Here is a 14,111-nt window from a genome sequence, read left to right as displayed (position 1 = left end):
CGGGTTGAGATTTTTGAAGGAAGCTTGAGGATTAAAGCTTGGGAATCAAGGCTTGAGGGTTTAGGTTTGTGATTAGCAGTTGAAGGGGATTCAAATCTGTATTTAAGGTAAGGTTTCCAACTGAAGTTTCAATTTTACTCTGTTTTTAAGGTTAGTTTAAAGCTTGAGGTTTTGATCATGGAATTGGGTATGTGTTGATGTTTTGAGTGGTTTAAGGCTTAGGTTTTGTTGTTAAACTAGTGGATATGTTGTGTTGATGCTTGGTTTTAATTGTGGGATTGATTTGTTGAGGTTTTGGCTAGTTTTGAATTGAGAGAAAGGCAGGGGAGCTAGGTTGGCATGGTCAAGTCGCGACCGAGTTCATGCAAGTCACGACTTGAACCCATTCCAGAACCCCCCCTGGGCTCTGTCTAGCAGGCACGCCGCAACCCACTGGGTCAAGTCACGACCCGCCCCTGGCATCCCAGATAGAGGAGTTTCTATCTTGGTGGCACGCCGCGGCCCTAGGGGGCAAGTCGCGGCCCGCCCCTCCCTTATGTGCTAGGATGGGTTTTTAAGGGTTTTAAGCGCGTGTTTTCATTTCCTAAGGCTTGGGATCGAATCTACTAACCGTTTTAGTATGATTCGAGGTCCCGGGAGCGGGGTTTAGACTATGAACTTTTTATTACTTATTTTAATTGATGGAATTTCATATTGGTTATGATTAGGTGACCACTAAGGGATTTAAGGACCAATCGTTCTCCCTCGTTCTTTTATTATTTCACGCTCGAACCAGAGATAAGAAAACTACACTCAGTATGTGACATGCATGATTATTGATGAGGCATGTTTAGTGCTCTATATATGGACATTGATTACATTGTAAATACCTAGCAGATTTGCTTATTTGTGAGTGGCACTGACTCATTAGTCAGAAACAGCATTGGTGTTAGTACTGGTCGTGAAGTCTTGACTTATCAGTCATGATCGGCAATAGTACTGAGCGCTGGTCGTATGGAATTTACCTACGAGTCAAGAGCGGCATTAGCATATTGAACGGGGAACTGAAATGATTAGATCTAATCAACATGAGCATTAAATGCCTGACCGACCTATAGGTCGAAGAAAACTAAAGCGGTCTAGTCTAAAGGCTAGTTACATAGAGTCAGGGCCAAAAGGCTCAAATGACTGAAACGTCACATGGCCTAGGGTACGGAGCCCCAGAGTGGGACTCATTAGTCACCTATCCAGAGTGAGACACATCAGTCTCCTATCTGAATAAGGCTGCAAGCCCCAGAATGATTACATGATCATTTACTGATATTATACACATGCAGTAGTAAGTTTTTTGCTGAGCCTTGGCTCATGGGTGCTATGTGGTGTAGGTAATGTTATATTATTTTAAATAATATAATGTTAGATTAAATAATGTGACATAATGTGATTTGTCACACAAATGTGATTTCACTACAACAAATTTGATATACAATGACTCCCTACAATGTCTTACACCATTGGTGTAAGCCATTAAAACTTATCAGGGGTTTAAATGTCTAATGGTGTAAGACATTGAAATTTTATATTAATGGCTACAATTGGAAGACATTAAAAATGGTAGAAGACGTTGGAAATAGGCTGGGGAAGTGGTCATGGGTACATCCAACGTCTCCCACTAGGAGACGTGGGGCACGTGGCACGTCTCCCAGTGGGAGACGTTGGATGTCCCTTGCCCATTTAATAAACAAATTGCTTCTTCTTCCTCTCCATTACACGGATTGCAAACCAGAGAGCAAAACCGAGAAGAAAAGGGGGCTGCGTTTTTTAGGGTTTTAGAGGTAAGTTTTTTTTAATTTTCTTGCTTTTTAGTTAATTATATGGTAAAAAAAAAAGCATAGGTTTAGTATTAGGATGAGTAATATACATGATTTTGTGTTAATTTTTCATTTTTATGCATTATTTTATATACATTGTAGGATTAGTTTTTAATGGAAGTTTTTTTTTATATTAATGTCATTTTAGTTTTTTTTTTTTTTAATTTAACCTATCACATTGTATAGATTTCATTGGAGTATAATTTTTTTTATTTTTATAATTTTTTATTTCGAAATTTAGATATATTTTTTTATATATATTTAAACTTTTCTTTTTTTGTAAATTGTAACTATTTTGTTATATATATATATAGTTATGTTAAAATAAATTTATTAAATAATTTATAAAATATAAATATATGAAAATTTGTATGTTTTTGTTGATTATTAAGTTATAAAATTTTATATTGATTTTTTGTTTAGGTTATAATTAGTGGCACATTGGGATTTTTTTTTATTTGTTTACCAATATCATTTACTATTATTAGATATTTAGTGATATTTGTTTAGTAATGTTTAACATATTAATTAATTTAATTTCATAGGTTGTGATTTTTGTGGTGAGATTTTAGAGAGTATTTTGCATCAAAATTCCTATATCAATCACACATTTGAGGTAATTAAATTTCTAAAATTACAATAATACGTTATATAATGCTAGATATTTACTGATATTTTATTTATTATTTATTAATTTAATTTTATTGGTTTGTGGATTTAATAGCGAATTTGATTACTAAGTGAAGTAATTTTGCTAGCTTTTAGATTATTGATTGCAAGAGGTACATATATATTCTCTTACTTCTACTTTTAATATTATTAAACAAATGTTAGAGGAGTTTGAATATCTTAAATATTCATCCATAGTGAAGTAGGTTCTGAGATTAAAATTGTGTGTTGCGATGATAACGGAAGGTTGAGAACTTGTGTGTTTTAGTGAAGTAGGTTTTGAGAAATTTGGTTGTGTGCTGCGGAGCTATAAGGAAGAAACTTATTGTATGCTGTTTGAATTGTTTGTTTTGCTATTCACATGCAGATGGTTAGGTTACTATTATAAGGGAAATGCTGCCCGATTTTATCTAGGATAATAAATAATTAGTTTAATATAGACATCCTATAAGGAAGAAACTTATTGTATGTTGTTTGAATTGTTTGTTTTGTTATTCACATGCAGATGTTAGGTCACTATTATAGGGGAAATGCTGTCCGATTTTATCTAGGATAATAAAAAATTAGTTTTATATAGACATACAAGAAAATAAAACTGTGAGAGGACGTACATGGATGTCTAGAAACACCAAAAAAAGGAGTGAAGGACATCTTACTCCTATTGAATACAATGAGTATGGTCAACTAGTGGGTGAATCTAGAAGTAATGTTTCATCACAGCTTGGATCAATTGTTCGAGAAACTGTGTCTATCAACATTAACAGTTGGAAAGATGTTAATGTGGTGGATAAAAATAAAATATGGGACACAATGAAGGTATACTTTTATTAATTATATTTCATTTAATGTTTTTAAAATATATATTGTTTTGATAAGATGCTTCTTATTACTTTCAAACTTGCAGAAAACTTATGATTTGGACCCCAAACAAAAGCAACAGATGTTGAAGGATGCGGGAAAGTACTTCCGAAATTGGAAGACTAATCTTACAAGGGTACACGTTTACGACGCTTTGAAAAAATACCCAAATGAGTTCCCGCCAGCTTTGCCATTTGGATTTGAGAATGTCATAACTCCGGATGAATGGTTAAAGTTTGTGAACTCAAGATTAACTCCCGAGTGGCAAAGAAAGAGAGAGGAGATGCAAAATTATCGAGCACTGAATAAATACAATCGCAACCTCTCTAGAGGAGGCTATGTACGTATTGAAGAGATGTTAATGGAACAAAGTGGGAAAAGTCTGACTGAACTTGATAGGGCAGACTTATGGAGCATGGGTCGTCGGAATGCAAAAGGAGAGCTAGTTGGAGAGGCCTCTGAGATTCAAAAAAATATTGTAAGAGCTCATATTTAATAATGTTGATATATCAAATTATTAGCTTATATATATAACTTTCTGTGAATATTGTTTCACAGGATCATTACCGACAACTCCAAGCTGAGGGTAAATGGGCACCTGATGGCCCTGATGATGTGCTGACGAGGGCGTTGGGCACTCCTGAGCCTCGAGGATGTGTTAGGGCGGGAGGACACGATGTGTCCCGCTCAATATACTGGAATACTCCAACACCTACCTCAATGAAAAATAAATCAAAAGCCTCTTCTTCAAATGACGACATTAGAAAGGAATTTGAAGAAAGATTTTGAAAACAAGAAGAAGAGCATCATCAACAAGCACAACGCCTAGAAGAGCGCCTTCGGCAACAAGATGAGCTCTTGAGAAAATTATTGGCCCAACAGAGCGGGTCAGGATCTAACGTTGGAGTCCCACCAGCGCCATCATCATACTATGTGCCCGACCCACCAGTGCCACCAGCGCAGGCGTCTTACTATACTCCAGATCCAGTAGTGCCTCAAGCAGAACACCACATTATTGCACTACAACCGCTTTTGCAAGAGGTAATTAAACTTTCTTGAATATTCTGAAACCAAATAAATTTCTTTACTGCTTCAACATGATTATTTGTATATAATATGTTTCTTGCGCAAGGCCGAGCATGCCAATTAGCAATTGGTTCGGTTTCAAACATTGTTGCATCAGGTACACTCATTGAAAGAGAGGCAGGAAACAACTTCCAAGTTATGATTACGAGTGTTCTTAAGCCAACCTGTCCTCTCCCTTTTACATATCCTGATTTGGACATGTACATAGTTTCTCAGGCCATTGGGACGCCAATAGCGTGGCCTAAGGATTTTGTCATTATATCTGAAGATGTATATCATGAGGTGATGCCATATTTTTACATAATTATCTTTACAATTCTATATTTGTTTGCAATTTTTTTAATTGTTGATATTATTGTATACAGACTCCCTCTACAAATAGGACCAAATCACAACGACCAAGAGCTCCATCAACACAACAACCTCGAGAAAGAAGACGACAACAAAATCCTCCAACACAATTGGCCCACACTCCATTGGAACGATTACAGAATATCATATCTCATTGGGATGATGGCGAGTGTGTCAATCTAGGCATAGAGTCTGAAGTTTTTGATCAGGATATGTCTCACTGTTATATATTTAAGGATCACATACTTCAGTTTGCTCGAAAGGAGAAGATTGGACAAACAGTAGTCGTCAGCTACATGAGGTATATATCTCACAAATAAGTTTGTTCATTTAATTTTCTAATTTGATTTATTCATTCATATAACAATTTTTCATATTTTTGTATTAGGTTCATTTACAGATATGTGGTACAACAAGGTCGCCAAAATAAGTTTTTATTTGTCAATCCTAATATCGTCGCCACTCAAGGGAGTTCATTCAACGATCGTGTTCAGAATCTATTCAGACATTGCAATGACGTAAAATCAAAAGAACAAGTTATGCTTGTTCCTTGGAACCATGGGTAAGTTTAAAAAGTTGTCATTTTTCTGACCCATATCAATAATTTCTTTGTTTAACATTTGAGCTATAATTTTTTTGTTTTTCTTATACAGTGAATATTGGATGTTGCTTATTTTGGCACCATATGCATATTATGTTTATTGTTGTGATCCGGTGAATTCAGAGCTAAATAACCGTGAGGAGATTGTATCAGTGATCGTCAGCGCTTTCAATCTTTTTTTCTCTATGAATCTTCCTGATGTTGAGATCCCTGATACTCTACGCATTAAGCAACCTCAGGTAAGTAACTTCAGCATAAATTTTTGAACATTTATAATAATTAAGTAAAATAATATGTATGCATTTTTTTAAAAGTTTCAATTTAATAATAAATTACTCATATTTTTAAATAATTAGTGTCCATACCAACCGGACAATGTGGCATGTGGATACTACTTAATGAGGATGTTGAAGGATTTGATTGAACATGCGAGTCTCGGACATTACTTGAGAACAGTATTATTAATTAAAATTTACAAATTATTTTTGAAACTATAAATGTAATCAAATAATTAATTAATATATTTTACTTTATATTTCTTGCAGCTAACAAGCACATCATATACAGAGGCACAAATTGATGAGTTGTGACAAGAATGGGTGACATATATGTTGCCGATAATCCAAAGTTACCGACCTCGTTGATAGGTTTTTTTTTTATTTTTTTACCTCTTTCTTCATACACAATGCAATATTTATTCATTTTGAATATGTCTAACAAATATTGTATTTCTTGTATATGTCTAACAAATATATTTTTTTCTTTCAATTTAATTGATTATTAAATCAATTTAAATTTATATTAAAATCATTTCAATTTAATTAATTATTAAATCAAATTAAAATAATATTAATTATAAATTTATTTTATTTATTTTTTTAAAATGTGGGAGACTTTCAATGCCTCCCACTGGGAGAGGTGGGAGACTTCCCACGTCTCCCAGTGACTTTCAACCTCTCCCACTGGGAGACATTGGATGTCTCCTAGGGACTTCCCACGTCTCCCATTGGGAGAGGTGAGTCACTTCCCACGTCTCCCAATGGGAGACGTGGGATATATACCTACAATGACCCTAGCAACAACGTCTCCCCAATTGGGAGACATTGTAGACTTCCAATGTCTCCCAAATAAAGTCATAAAACTCTTATTTTCTTATAGTGTTTGTCACACCTTGTAACATAAGTGATTTATTATTTTAATATGTGAATTTAATGAGTATGTGATTAGAAATGCATGTTTAGGTGAATTAAATATGCATGTGGGCCCCGTTTGGTTATTAGGGGCATGTCTGTAATTTTAGTCCATTGAGGGCATAAATATAATAATTGTGAATATTGTGATATATTCATGTTGCACGATCCGAGACAGTCCAGGGAGAGGATTAGCTAGAAAGTCACAACGGGGTCGAATACCTGAGTCGGGGCGAGTCGAGGGGTATTTTGGGTATTAGAAGTTTTATGGGGTTATCAGGTTATGAAAATAAATATTTGGAGATATATTTGAAGTTAGAACGTTTAGGAGAGAATATCGGGGAAATTTACCATTTTTCCCTCGGGGACGTTTTTGGTACCCCAAGCCTTTGAGATGACCTTAGGGACCTAATTTAAGTAAAACAAAACTAAGAAACATTCAAAACCTTAGAGAAACCAACCCTCTCTCTATTTTGGAGTTCTCTCTCTTTGGAAGCTTGGAGACTTTGATCTATAGGAGAATTTTGGCTTGCTTATCAAGGGAATTGAAGCTGGCTGTGATTGAGGATTAGCTCAAGGCCAAGTTATCAGTTGAGGTAAGGATTCTAGCACCTATTCATCTGAGTTATGTTGAATTTCTGCTAGTGTTTCAAGGTTGTGCATGTGAGCTAGGTGGAGAATCACTCTTGGGTTTTAGATGAGGTTTGGGGTTAATTCTTGTTAGGTTTTGTTACTGAGACTATAGTAGAGCTACTGTGGTAATTAAGTTGGGTTGTTGGAATGATTTTGGGGTAAATTGGTTTGGTTTTGGAGGTAAAAATGGAGGATTTTTCTAGGTTCGAAAGGTCGGGCCGCGACATTATTCTTGCTGAGTCGCGGCCTTCTAGAACACTTGGGAGGCCAGAAAGAAGGGCGGGTCGCGGCACACCATGGACTGGGCCGCGGCACGCATGCCCTATTTTGGGGGTTGGGGTTTTGGGTTGAGGCGAGCCGCGACATGGATTCTTGGGGCCGCGGCGCTTAGTGAGTTTTTGGACTCCAAGGAGGTTTTAGGCTCGAGAACCCAAAAGTTAAGGCTCAGGATGGATTTTATTACCCAGATTGATAGAATTCAATGTCCCGAAGACTAGAATTATAACCCAAAGTTATTTAATGGATTAGAACTTGATGGATGGATGTTGTTGATGCGTTGTGACTAGGTTTTCAGAGAGGCTCGGACTAGGGGACTGTGCTCGGGATATCGGTGCTCGGAAAGCTCGGGACACAGGTAAGAAAACTATTGTACCCGTAGAGCAGGGCGAGGCCCTATAGTTTGTGTTGCAGGGCATGGCCCTATATGATTGTGCTGCAGGGCGTAGCCCCCCATTGATTATGTTTATATGTGTTTAAGTATTTGTTTAATTATGTTATGTGTGCATATATGTGAATGAACGGCAACAGCCGGGAACGGCGAGGGCCGAGTACGGCAAGGGGCCGAGAGCAGCGTTAAGCACGCGGAGTGCGAGTTGCCAAGGTGAAACCCATATAGGATACCTGGGATATCCTCACGGTGTAGACAGCGAACCCAGGGCCTAGTAAAGCGCCTAGGACGGCATGGCTATTATATGTTTAGTCTGTTGGTGGTTTTATTATATGTTGATTGATAATTATGCATTTGTTGATTGCTTGTGTGGAGTTTTCTTGCTGGACTTCGGCTCACGGGTGCTCTATGGTGCAGGTAAGGGCAAGGGGAAGATTGACCAACCATGAGTACGGAGAGCATGAGCGACGTGTACATGTTTGGCCTGCCTGGCTGCCACGGCCAGGGGTATTTTTGGGAGATGCTTGTATAAAACCAGATTTTTTCGTTTAGTCGACTTTAATTATATTTTGAGTTGTAAATATTTCTAACATTATTTTGGGATCCCAAATGTTAAACGCTTTACAATTTTCAATGAATGGTTACATTTTCAAATTATGTGACTTTTATTATAGTTTAGCTACACTTTTGAACTAAAACCTCGATTAGCGAGTTATTTGCACATTCTAAACTCACTTAGTAACGGCTCTAAGGAAGTAGGGCGTTACATATATCATATGTCAAATATCCAAATATAAGGCATTCATCATGCTTACTCAACATTCACCAGCATAATTATGATCATGTACATTTACAGAGACTCAAGCTCTGATCAATTCCATATTCAATATTCATGTCATACCATAATCACATGCATCACATACTGGGTGCAGTTTTCTTACCTTTGGTCCAATCACAGGTTACCAAGAAACAACCCTTAAGCATGATCATATTTCCAAGCCCCTAGCGATAACCTAGTCACAGCCATAATATAGCATCCTGTCAAAAATAAGTAAATAAATACTTCCGGACCAAGTCCCAGCCTCCGGGATGTCGAATCCTACCAAACCGAGTAGTAAAATCGATCCCGAGCCCTTAGATTAAAGTTCCCATGACTAAAAACCCATTTTGTCCATTTCTGCCTTTTTGGGCCGCGACCTAGGCTAAACCCCTCTATGTTTGTGTCATGGGCCGTGACCTAACAAAAAGGGGCAGCAGCCCAAAGTGCCCCCAACAGCCAAAATCCTCATTTTTTTCAATCTTGGGCCATGGCACACAATAAAATGGTCGCGGCCCAACCACGAACACAACCCAAAAACTCCAATTTTCTCACTTTAAAATCTTCCAAAAACCTATCCAAACATACCCAAATCTCATAAACAAAGTTTACAATCATCTCAACGACACAAAATCCTCAAAACCCAAGCTTCAAACCATTCAAAAACTCCTCCAAATGTAAAATCCAAATTCAAAACTTAAGAAATTCTAGGAAACAGAAACTCGGAAATTCAAAGCTTTAATTACCTCTAATTATGTCATTTCTCACCAAATCCTCCTGCTAATAAGCTTCTAATCTTTCCTAGAATCGTTATAACTCGATCCTTACTTGAATCTGAGTCCTAAAACTCAAATTTCCTTCAAAAATGCTAACGGAAGTCAAAAAGGGAACGGGAGAGTGAGAGAGAGAGATAACGTACTAAACGTTCCTTTTATGTTTCTGACAAGTTACTTCGATCTTAAGTAACCTCATGCAAATCCTAATGCTCGGGGTCCCAAAAACGCCCCCGAGGTAAAATAATCAAATTTCCCAGAATTCCCTCCTAATCTTACTAACTCCCAATATATCATCAAATAATCATTCTCATTACCTAATATCCCAGTAATGTGCTAAGTACCCATAATACCCCTTGACTCACTCTGAGTCAAGTATGGGTCCTGTTGTGACTTTCCCACTAGCTTGCTCCCTAGGATCGTCTCGTGCCGAGTAACCCAAACATACTCACATAATAATGTGGTCACACACATATATCACATATATACCAAATATACCCAAAACGGGCCAAATTATGAAAATTGCCCAATTAAACAGAAATGGGCCCACATGCATATTTAATACACCTAAACATGCATATCAAGTCATATTATAATATAACTCACATAATCACATAATGATACACATAAATATCATATAATCACATAATTCCATAATTTGTCATCATGGCCCCCTAATCAAGGCCCTAAGCCTTATTAGGAAATTTGGGATGTTACAGTTCATGAATGCATAAGCACAATGCCATAAAAGTGCTAAGCGCGCAAAGTGGGAAATACATGACTAATCAGGTAGAGGTGTGTAAGATACTATCGTTTTTACCACTAGGAATTTTGGATTCAATCTTTTAAGAACCTTAGCATTTCGATAAAGATTTGTAGTATTTTCACTAAGATAAAGTTTAAACCCTAAAGGCATTTTATTTTATGCATCAATATCATTCAAGATAGAGAAAGATGATGTACTTAACCAAGTGGGGGATTGTTAGGATTAATTATATACATAGTGAAATTGGTTAGGCACAAAGGGGTGCAAATACCATTACAATTTCACTAAAGTCAACACGAGTGAGTTGACTTATGGATAGACATCTATAAATTATCTTTTTGGGTCCAAAGTGTTTCTTTGGAGTATATAATAGTACCCAAAAATTTTGGAGGCATTTGGAGACGTTCTGAGGCAATACATGGGGTGTTACTTCAAAGGCATCTGCGTTGCTTGTGGGAGGCGGCGCACCGCTCAAGATGCAAAACCACAGACAAGAGATGCATCGACTGCATGTAGGCGACATATCGCTTGGGCAGTCTGTACAGTCACGTGATTTTGGGTCCAAAACTTATTTTAAAATGCTCTAATCTCATTGATTAATACTAATAACGGTTCCTATACTATTTAAGGGGTTCTTTTGAGACTTTGGTGAATTGATCATTCTTCATTGTCTCTCTCTCTCTCTAACTTAGAAAGATTACTAGTTTTCTTCAAGATCTTCATCAAGAAAGCTTGACTTGATTGAACATTGAGACTTGTAAATCACAATCTCATTCCAACATGTAGTAGCTTCAAGTAGTCTCTAAGGGGAGGTTAGGAATAGTGATTTTTAGACAACAAAATTGATTTGTGTCAAGTCTTTTATTATCTCCATTGATTCACATAAAATCATAGTCTTTATGGTTTTATGTAACTAAGGGTTTCTCTCCAAAGGTCCACTCTATCTCTTGATCTTATTTGTGTTATTCTTCTATTGTGAACTAGGTCATCTTGGGTTTTGATTTATTTGAATTACAACATTCACATTGTGTGTTAAGCCATATCCCCAACAATAATAACATATCACTAAATAAAATCACATACGATATAAACAAAATACCATAAAGTATAAACATAATGCATGCTATGCTCACATGCATGCAATCAAAGTTTTCATATTGCATATTATACTCACATACGATAATCAACCATACAGTCATGTTGATCAGACATGAGATGTGAATTACCCTACCACATGCTATACACACATATGGCATATTCAATGGAGTGTTCCTCACCATGAATTGTACTCACCCATAGTAACCCTTGGAAACGTCCTGCAAGTGTTATGCTTAATCAAGCAGTAAAAGAAAACATGTCTAACATTCATACATCTCTAGCATTATACACATGCAATTTTTCCATTGACCACATCACAGAATACAAAAATACAACAAACAAAACAAGGTTGTATGTTTCAACATACACCCTATGCTCAGGTTTCCATTCTTCTTACCTCAGGTGATGTGAATTCATTTTCCCTTCTCCATACTGGTAAAGACCAGACTAATTTAAAGACCTCGGACCTTTAAAACTACTAAGACATACTACTATCTTTTGGACACATACATAAAATAATAAAAATTTATTATAGAAAATCCAAAAGTACGGGATCCCATTGTTCATACATAAAAATAATAAAGAGAACAAAATCTTTAAGATATTTCAAAATACTAAGTGCGGAAATCATAAAGACATAATTAAAAGACTCAAAATATCAACGTCATCCTAGATCAATCTCATCGATTCATTCCTTTAGTTCCTCACCCAATACACATGCCAAAGCAACCTCGGATCCATCCCGCCTTCCATGTTCATTTTCCTGCACAATCTAAATAAAAAGGAATGAGCCTAATGCCCAAGGAAAAACTACTAAAACATAAAATATAAATTGGACTACAATATGAATGGCCATTAACTCATTATCGTAGTATGTTATAAAAACTGCTATAGTCCTCTTAACTACTATTTTAGAGGTAGGTTTAGACATAACTATAGTCTACGATAACAATAAAAATCTCGGGATTTGCTATCTAAGCAACCATATTTCCCAAGCGACTAAAGACATAAAAAATAACATACAAACACATAACACATAAAATCCAACTTATTTTCCTTACCAAAATTGAAATATTGGAGACAAGTGTGGGATCGAAAACTCCTACAACCAAACATTAAAACCATAAGTTTCTTAGAGAAAAGAAGATGAAGAGAAGATCTAAACCATTGGAATAAAGACTTACAGAAAACCTTAAGTTCAAAGAAATCGAGCTCCTAACCAAAAGTCATTATAATGAGTTAGGATTTGAAGTAAAAGAAAAGAATAAGAATAATAGAAATAGACTAGACCTAAGGATTAAGAGTACCTTAGATAGCTTAGAGCTTTGATCTATACCTCAAACACCGAAATCACACTACAGCTTACTTCCCAAGTGTTTAGAAAAGCTTAGATTTGAAAGCTTTAACCCCAAAACCCCAATGTTTCTTTCTAGAACGAAAATAGCAGCTTGGAGGCTCTGAAAAGTGTTTGAAAAAAGATGCAAATGACTGAGTGAAGGGTCCTATTTATAGAATTCAATGAGTGAAACTAACTCCCATTAAAAAGAATAAATAAATGAATAAAGTGGCACTTTCCGCTCAACAAATACCCAGAACTCGGTCAAAATTGATTAAGAACAAGTCCAAGTTGTTGAGGAATGATTCTAGCTTCGGACTCCACGGAGTTTCAAGCATGGCTCATGCAGTCAATATATCGCCCACTATTGGCGATATATCGCATGTCTTGATTTGTCAAGGCCCCGTGGTTTCGATCATGCAAAGTCGACGTGTTTTTCCGTATTAGCATAGGCGATGTATTGCCCCTATAGGTGCAATATATCGGCTTACGCTTATGTGCTAAACCACATTTTTGCACGTGTTAAGCACACTTAAAGTTGTTTAAACCACTTTGACTGATTAATATGAGATCCTAGCATCTGAGGGAAGGTTCCAGACTTCCTAGGCTTATCCTTGATTATTTTATTCATCTAAAATCCTTAAATCATTAATAAATATACATGTGACAAATGTCACATTCTTAATTATTCTATTTAAACCATAGGCTATAATAAATAATATTTCTAGGACCAACTACATTAATTAAACCTTATGATAAAATTAATATTTCTAAACTATAGGCTAAACTTATAAAATTCATAACTAGCTCTACGAGTTTTCAAATAATTCCCGGCTTGGACCAATATCACAAAAACTAAAATACTATGGCATAAAATATTACTATCTAACTAAGTAAAATTCTGAGGCACTACAGTACTCCTCGCTAAGTTCCCTTGTTGAGGACAAGACCATAAACACTCAACAATGCAGCGATGCACTCAAAATACATTCAACAATTATGGTTTTAAACATACAAACCCTAACTCTAAAGAAAAACCCTAGGTTGAAACACTATTCATACAAACATTCCAACCTAATAATCACTACCATGCACACAAGCACAATCAACATAGTACACCCACTACTACAAAAACGGGATTTCCAGACAGTTTTTAACTGTCGCTATTGAGCAACAACGACAGTCGACTAACTGTCGTATTTGCCTATGTCGGCATAGAGGTACTACGCCGAAAGTTATTAAGTGTCGTCGTTGCTGGCTACGCCGACAGTTATTAGATGTCATTGTTTCTGGCAACGCCGACAGTTATAAGGTGTCGTCGTTGCTGGCAACGCCGACAATTTTTAGGTGTCGCCATTGCTGGCTACACCGACAGTTGTTAAGTGTCGTCGTTGCTGGCTACGCCGACATATATTT

Source organism: Humulus lupulus, chromosome 9 (assembly GCF_963169125.1).
Source record: "Humulus lupulus chromosome 9, drHumLupu1.1, whole genome shotgun sequence".
Taxonomy (NCBI): domain Eukaryota; kingdom Viridiplantae; phylum Streptophyta; class Magnoliopsida; order Rosales; family Cannabaceae; genus Humulus; species Humulus lupulus.
The sequence above is the reverse complement of the archived record's forward strand: the minus strand, read 5'-3'. Positions refer to the sequence as shown.